This window comes from Euprymna scolopes, chromosome 22 (assembly GCF_053919585.1).
Source record: "Euprymna scolopes isolate OS-2025 chromosome 22, ASM5391958v1, whole genome shotgun sequence".
Lineage (NCBI taxonomy): Eukaryota > Metazoa > Mollusca > Cephalopoda > Sepiida > Sepiolidae > Euprymna > Euprymna scolopes.
Genome location: NC_136503.1, coordinates 46,003,123 through 46,011,638, shown reverse-complemented (window position 1 = coordinate 46,011,638; position 8,516 = coordinate 46,003,123). Strand labels below are relative to the sequence as shown.

At 34.3% G+C, this 8,516-nt stretch overlaps 1 protein-coding gene across 1 annotated transcript in view; it reads right to left on the bottom strand.

Moving 5' to 3' along the window:
- Positions 1–488: 488 nt before the first annotated feature.
- The window catches only part of LOC145243399 (uncharacterized), a 103,415-nt gene continuing 95,387 nt past the window's right edge, over positions 489–8,516 (bottom strand). Inside the window, exon 11 of the mRNA XM_080106248.1 lies at positions 489–625. The gene's annotated coding sequence lies outside the window, so the exon portion shown is untranslated. The remainder of the gene's footprint in view (positions 626–8,516) is intronic.

Below are 8,516 nucleotides of genomic sequence, written 5' to 3'. Positions count from 1 at the left end.
GTACAAATAAGAACCACTAGTTTGTAGTCTGTGTTATTCTGTTAGCTGAGCTGGAGCTTCACTGTATCCAGGCTGTCCACTTCATACAGAGGTCCAGTCCACTAGACGATTGAGGTTGGGACTAGGATAGCCTGGTGTTGGTGGCTGGTCAGGTATCTATTCCAGCCAGATGTCCAGTTGTTTCTTGAAAGCATTAGGGGACACTCTCCTTATATTTCTTATTGCGGCTGAAAAACAGTTAAATGTTCTTGTACCTCTGTAGATGAAGCTGTAGTGAATGATAGACTTGATCCTCTGTGTAGTCCCAAGTGTAGTTTTCATATAGCAGAGCCTTCCTCGCCGCTGTTGAGTTCTTTATACTATTATTGTTTGGGACCCTTCTTTCCAAGATTTTCCATATATAGATGATAATATATTGTTCTCTTTGGCGTTGTAGTCAATCCAGTTGCAGCTATTTCAGCCTCTCTCAGTAATTCATTTGGTCTACTCCACATATTTTGCTGGTGAATGTTCTCTGAGGTGCTTCTATTTTGCAGATTTCTGTTACTTTTTGTGGAGACCATAGCTGACAGCAGTATTCCAGCTTTGGGAGAAAAGGAATACGATGGGTCTGTGAATAAAAATACTAAAATAAAATAAAAATATTATATAAGCTGTTGTGCATATTCACACACAAAATAAACGTTATGTCCAGCATTTCATTCAATTTGCACCAAATGTTCTTAAAAAAAATGGCCACTACAAAAATATGCAGAATAAAGAACATAAATAAAATGGTTGATTAAACAGAAGAAAAAAATTGTATTTGAGTTGCATAAATATTAATGGGTACAAGAGTCGAAAAAATAGGCAATAAATATGAAAATAAAACTGAAATGGGTTTTAAAATTAATTCTGGAGCAGAAATAAATGTCTTACAAGAAAAATACTGCGAGAAAAAAAAAACATTGCGAAAGGTAAATAGAAGACTAAACTAACAGCTTACAACAATATTCATGAGAGTTAGGTAAATGTTCAACAAACATAACATTAAATTTCAAATAAAATCAGATTTTTCATCGTAAAACAAACTCAACTTCAATATGAGATGCAAATACGACAAAGAAATTAAATAAAATAAAAAGTAGATCCAATATTGAACAAAACCTAAAAAAAAAATGTAAAACTGCTTAACAAAATATGGACCGTGGATTATATAAAGAGTTCCATTTGAAATTCCGTACAGATTCTCCATTTTGACAGAAAGATTCTCAAGTTCGACAGATATATCTGAAAAAAGATTGGAGATTATGTAAGAGTCCACCCTCCCAGGCTTTGCCTCCTCTCTTTAAGAAGGGATTAGTTTATTGTTAATCGCCTGAGGCACCTGTAGCAGTCGAAACTTGCTAAATAGCAGGCAGGGGTGAAATCTCGTGGCTCGGGCTTTAAATCAACCATCTCCCTGGCTTGTCCTATCACAAGCCAGCTCTCAATCACGTGACTGATTACATAAAAGACGAAATCGGCAACTCTTCCTTCTCTCTTTCTCCCTGGCTTTCGCTGGCAGCAGACATTTGGCTGGGCCTTTGACCCCAGTCTAACGTGAGTACCATAAATCATCAAAACTTGCTTCCACGTGCGCTTCACAGACGTAGTCTTTCCTACCATGAGACACTAACCCTTTGTCCTGTCTCTACAACATGTATACACTGAACACTTTTCTCTCTCTTTCTAAAGGCTTGTCGGATATATTATGTACATCGCAGGATTCTTTAATCCTTTGTCCACAAAACGTGGTACACGTGTTATGTATTCTTATTAAAAGAGGTTCTTTGTTAAAAGTGAGTCTTAGAGTCTTAGAGACAGAGATTGTGTTGTTGTAAGAGAGAGATTGTTCGTTTTATAAAGATATTCATATATATTAAAATGTTCATTCTTAGACGTGTTGCTATGAGATGTAGAGTTCACATTGTAGATATGAGATGTGTATGTCAAGACATTTTATAATACAGATATATAGACATATAATAACAATTTTCACTTTACCTTTTGGTAGAATTACAACACAAAGACGACGTTTATAAAAACACATGATGGGTTTATTTCTTCTCACGACCGGCCGTGGTTTTCATCATCAAGAATTCAAAGCTTCACATATTAAGTTTCAAAGTGACCGTCTCGCTTCTAGACGTTTGAAAATCAACTCACTCTCGTCTGTCGTCCTCAAACTTCCTCTCAGTTTCTGCTTGCTTAACTCTAAAGTTTTCTAACTATATCTAGAACTTCCCATTTTCCATGACGTCATACACATGTTAAAACATGTGTCTTCTTTCACGAGTTCTGGACATGCGTGTCCAAAACCTTTTCCTTTGTTTACAAAAGGAATTTTAACCTATATTCTCAGTAACCTATATTTCCAATATGTTAAAAACTTGTAGCTGCATTCTTTCAATTGAATTTTAATAACAAAATTGACAGTGCACATTCTTTTCTTGAAACTATTTTATCTCTAAGCTAAACAATCGTTTGTTTTACATTCCATTTTCTAATTCTCTCTCATAATCTATTTCTAAACCTAATTTACGAGGTTCAAATATCGTCTATTCTATTTCATTTTCATTTTAACTAAATCTCTCTATTTTTATACTTACATGAAAAGGGGACAGCCCTTATCATGTAACACACGCACCAACTTTCTTTACAAACTACAGGACTACTCATGTCGATACATAGACTAGACGCTCACTAAATACCTTTCCTTTCTTTCTGTCTAATTCTTTATTCTGACTACTACTGACTACAACACATGTAAACTGAACTATTCTATCCATCAACAAGCTGGTATAATATTCATACTATCCTTACACACAAGAACACTTCCAGCTATTAACCTGTTTCTCTCTTGTACATGCTACTAACGAAGATGACAAATAAAGTTGCTTTTGAATAGAGAATGAAACTCCATTTCATTGTCTCTTATTCTATATATACCCTTACCAGGGAATGCCGACAGCACTGACCAGACACGTTTTGCAGATTAGAGTGACCCTCATCGGAGGCGCTGACTTCTCAATCCTACTTTCCAATCCTGATGTCTAAGTTCTTGCGGTGGGAGAGAACTAAATACTTTTCACGTGTAATAATAGAAAAAACAAACAAACAAAACACACACACACACACACACACACACACACACACACACACACACACACACACACATGGGAAATGCAGATTATGTCTAGTGCCAGAAGGTTTAAACAAATTTAAATTTTATGGGAGCCTTGTGAACTCTAAACTTCAGGAGACATCTTTGCCAAAATGAAAAATGTAAAATATTTTTGCAAACTCCATGCATCAAAGGGATGCTGGCAAATCCAAATTGACAAGATGAGCTTTAATCTACTTATTTTTAATTCACTATTTCGAAGATACAGGTTTACCAGACTTCCATGTTGAACGCGCATCGCCAATAAACTTAAATACTTTATTGAATAAAGTATTTCAAATCCAAACATCAAAGAAAGTATCAAAAGATGCAGAGATGCATCAGATGACATAATCATTGGATATAACAAAAGAACACGCTCAGACTTAAACAAAGAATTTCAATGCAATAAAAAGAAATTATTTGAAATTAAATATAAACAAATGCAAATTTCTTCAGAAATAACATATCTAAGTCATCCACTAATGGAAGGAATAAAAGAATTTTGTCTCCAATACCCAAGTCGGGACACTCTATAGGATCATCTTCCCAACTAATCCTTTAAAAAAAAAAAAAAGGCCTCAATGGTTCGGCTATGCTGCACACCACAACCCAAAAGAGTTTAGCCATAAAGACCTTCAGAACCACTCCAATAGTTGGCGAAGACGCCCAGGAGGCCAACTGAAGATGTAATTACACATAATCAAAACAGATGTTGAACCTAGATTAGTGTCCATTCGATAATAATTCACTGAAAAAATTGAAAAAAAAAAAAAAGACGAAAATAAAAAAAATATACGTGTCGTATGTGGCACGTGTCGTATGTGTTCGTGGATCTAGACGTGGACGTGTCGAACGATGTAGTCAAAGTCTGGCTCCTTCCTAGTTCCATATTCTTCGGGGTACCTGCGTCCACTGAGGTCCACCCCTTTGCAAATGCGTTTGCTGCAGCTTCTTCCGCCTCAGTAGCCGCCCCCTCAGCCGCCGCTGTCGCTGTCGTTTTGCCTCTCGTTTGTATGTATATATATGTTTGTGTGTATATATATGTTTGTGTGCATATGTATGTTTGTGTGTATATGTATGCATATGTATATATGCATATATATATGTATGTGTATGTATATGTAGGTAAATGTATGTGTATGTATGTATATGTGCATATGTGTACGTATTTGTATGTGTATATGTATGTATATGTGTGTTTATATGTGTATGTACGTATATGCGTATGTATGCATGTGTGTATGCATGTGTATTATGTATTGTGTATGTATGTATGTATGTTTATAGATATGTATGTGTGTATGTGTATATATGTATGTATGCGTGCATATGTATATATGTATGTATGTATACCAATGACCGTCTTTAGTGTCATGTCTGCTTGAGCGTGTGAATTCGCCAGCAGGACTAAATAAGTCATTTTCGGGCTCATGGACTTTCAATGTCTGAAGGAGTGGCACTCGTCTGACAAGACATTGCAATCATCATATATACATACATATATAACACTCTACATAAAAAGTAAATCTTGGTTGCGAAAAGCAGCAAAACAATTACAAAACTCCGAACAAGTTGGTTATTTTATATTTGATTACAGATTACATGCACATGTGCGAAGGTTAAGGTAAAACCGATGTGCCCAAAATCTTTCATTTTTGTTTCTCTCTTTGGCTCATTTGGATTAGGGTCCTTATTCCTCTCTTGGTCCTATAATTCTAATTAAGTTATTTAGACTTTTTATCGTGTTGAGAAATAATAAAAAGTAATATTTTTTTTTTAAGAAAAGATTTTCACATTTTCGTTTTTTGGAAAAGACTATAAATGGTTAATATTTTAATGACAGTAGTGAAAACAACAACAGCAACATCAAAGATGACATGATTTGCTTCTTTTTTTTTTTTGTTCATCCCACCTTTCCTCAGACCCCCCCCCATGTACTGTTCATAACGTTATGTGCATATGTATATATATATTTAGAAGTTTGACTCGTGTCCAGGTAACCTACATCTAAAATTTCAAGTGTTTAGACCCAAAACTGGTGGAGGAGTTTGGTAGAGTCTGCAAAGGTAAATTCTTTCAACTTTGACCTCTCGGCAGCCAAATTTTCGCCCAAAACCTGATTAAAAAGCTTGCTGCGTGTCTGAATACCTTTTATGTAAAATTTCAAATGTTTAGACCCAAAATTAGCTGAATAGTTTGCTAGAGACCGCAAAGGTAAAATCTTTTAAACTTTGACCTCTTGGAAGCCATATTTTCGGCTAAAACCCGATTAAAAAGCTTGCCTTATGTCTGAATACACTTTATGTGAAAGTTCAAATGTTTAGACCAACAATTGGCTGAGTAATTTGGTAGAGACCGCAAAGGTCTTGGCCTTCGGGACAAGATTAAAGTGTAGTATCTGTTCTTCGGATGCTGCACTTCAATTTCTTGTTCTCTATCAGTGGAGGAGAAATCCTTCACGACTGAAATAATTTTTATTTTTGTTCCTTTTCTCCACGTTAAAAAACGACCCTGGTGTCTAACTCTGTCCCGTGGGGGGGGGCATTGTAAATAGGAACATTCATTATTTTGGGCTCAAATCAAATTAAAAAGTTTGATCTATGTCCAAGTAACATACATCTAAAATTTCAAGTGTTTAGACCCAAAATTGGCAGAGGAGTTTAGTAGACTTTTCAAAAGTTAAAGCGTTGAACTTTGACCCCTTGATAGCCAAATTTCTGGTGGAAAACCGATTAAAAAGATTTTCCTAAATCTCAATATCCCTTATGCCAAATCTCGAGTCTGAAGACTGAAAATTGACAGAGTAGTTTTGTAGGGAAATGTACATATACAGACAGAAAATTTCAGTTTTATAGATATATAGATTTTCAAATTTTAAATGGAGTAAGTAGGGTGTTCATCTTTTAATTTCTAAAGTTGAATCCATTAATGCTGAAGTCAAAACGCTCTTTTAAAAATGTTTCTTTCAAACCATTCGGACTGACCTAATTTTCAACGAGTTACATTCTATTTTTAAATTGTAAGGTAATAACGACCCCCCTTCCTTCTCTACACACACCATCGCACATTGATTTTTTTCTTTCTTTTTTTCTTTACGATAGCATTGGAAAGGTTAAATTTATATCGAAATTCCTAAAATGTTAATGATTATCTGTCTATATCAGGGGTTCTCAAGGGGTTCATGGAAAATTAATGAGGATCCACAGGAAAAATATAACAAATTGGAGGCCTACAATGATATTTTGGTAGTTCATGAATAAACCCAACCAATAATCGTTTTTATTATTAAAAAATTTAGTTTCTACTGTAATTTTGGTTTGATTTGGTGAAAGCCGAAGTATATATTCAAACGAATTTGCATGTATTTTTTAGATTTCAAAAAATTTCCATAAAAATACATTGAAAACAATAAAGAAAAAAAGTGATAGGAGCTGGTTTTAAATATGTACCTCAGGCAGTCGTTTTTTTTTGTTGTATTTTTTCCCCCCTATTATATTCCTATTATATCATCTGTCTGACTTTCGCCCTCCCATACTATAACCAATAGTTATAAGGGAGTCCACCAAGAAAAAAGAAGAAAAAAAGGGTCCATGGGTAAAAAAATTAGTTGAAAACCAATGATCTATATCAGTGCTTCTTAACCTTTTTTTTTTTACACATGAACCCCTTTTCCCTTCTTTTTATCTTCATAACTATTGGTCATAAGACAATCTTCTATTTTTCACTAATATAACTTTTGAGGTTTTAATAATCAAAGAAATATTATATAATTAAGCTTTATTTTTAAATGAAAACTAATTTAATGCAAATAAAGTATTCTACAACAACTATAATAATTATGATAATAATGATAATAAGTAATAATAATAATTCTGTGGACCTCCAGAAATATTTCATGGACTCCTAAGGTCCATGTGGACCCCGGTTGAGAACCCCTCGTCTACATGAATAAATGGTTATGTTTTGAAATGTTTATTATTTAAAATGTTTCTTTAAGTATTTAAAGCAGCAGATGTTGTCAAGCAGTAGCGAGCTGGTGAAGCCAGCTAGTCAAGGAATATATTATGTTGGTGCAAAAATAATGTCGTTTTTGACGGTCAACTTCATGTCATAAAACGACATTATTTTTGCACCAACCTAATAACTCGATCTGATTAAAACTTAAAATAAGCTTATGCTGTTATGTATTACGAAATGAGGAATCAGTTCTATGAGAAATCATTGTTATTATGCATCTAAAATTAAGAAACGCACATTTGTAAAGTGTCAACATTATGTGAATAAGCGAAATCAAAACAAGATGGCGAATCACTTCTTTTTTTATGAAAATCTCTCCAGATAAGGCATGAAGCTACTTAATGTAAGGAGCTAAAAACAAACCAAAAAATATATATATCACTTCAAGCTCAAAAGCTAACCAATAATGTTATATGAATAGATTTTAACCATGAAAACAGCAATTCTTCCCCCTTAGTCAGAAAAATCACTCATGAAATGTGAAGACTAAAGGACAAAATAAGGAAAGCAAGAGTTTACAAGGCTGTGAAAGTAAACCTAAGGTCCACCTGAGACATTTCGTGTATTCCCATAATTTCCAGGCTAGCTTTTCTTAATTATGGATACATAATACTAACTGGATTTTTAATGTAAATAATTCCTTATTTAGTAGTATATAACAGTAACAACATGATACTATTTTCATTGCCTAAACATTTTTTTCTCACGTTTTTTTATAGCCACAACCTTTATACATTACCAATTGATTTGTTTTTTATTTAAGACTAGCATGTCGCCCGGTGTTGCCCGGTCGTAAAATACTCTTAACTTGTCGGAATTTTGTGGTTGTTAATAAAATTCCGACTTTTGTATAACAAAAAAAAAAATGGGAAAAAAGGGAGAAAATAAATGCAGACAAGAATGAGCAACAATCTGGTTATGATTCAATTCGGTTTTATTAACACAAAAGGACTTTTCGTTAAGAACAAAGTTTAGTATCTGTTCTGATACTAGACTTCACTTTTTCTGTCCACGGTCAGTGAGGGAAAAATCATTTTAGACCGAGACAATTTTTATTTTTGTTCCCATCCAGATTGCCTCTTTTTGGGGAGCTGGATTTTCCCCACATTAAAAACCGACCTTGTGTCTAACTCTGCCCTATGTAGGGAGGCAAGTAACTAGGAACATAAAAGGGCTAGCTGCTTTAATTCTTCTAAGCAGAATTAACAATGTTAACCAAAGTAATAAACACAATTGAAAAATATAAAAGAGTTGCAAAAGAGTCCTTGAAAATAGTGGCGGCTCGTGCCTGGAGCTGTGGAGCACCCCCAAT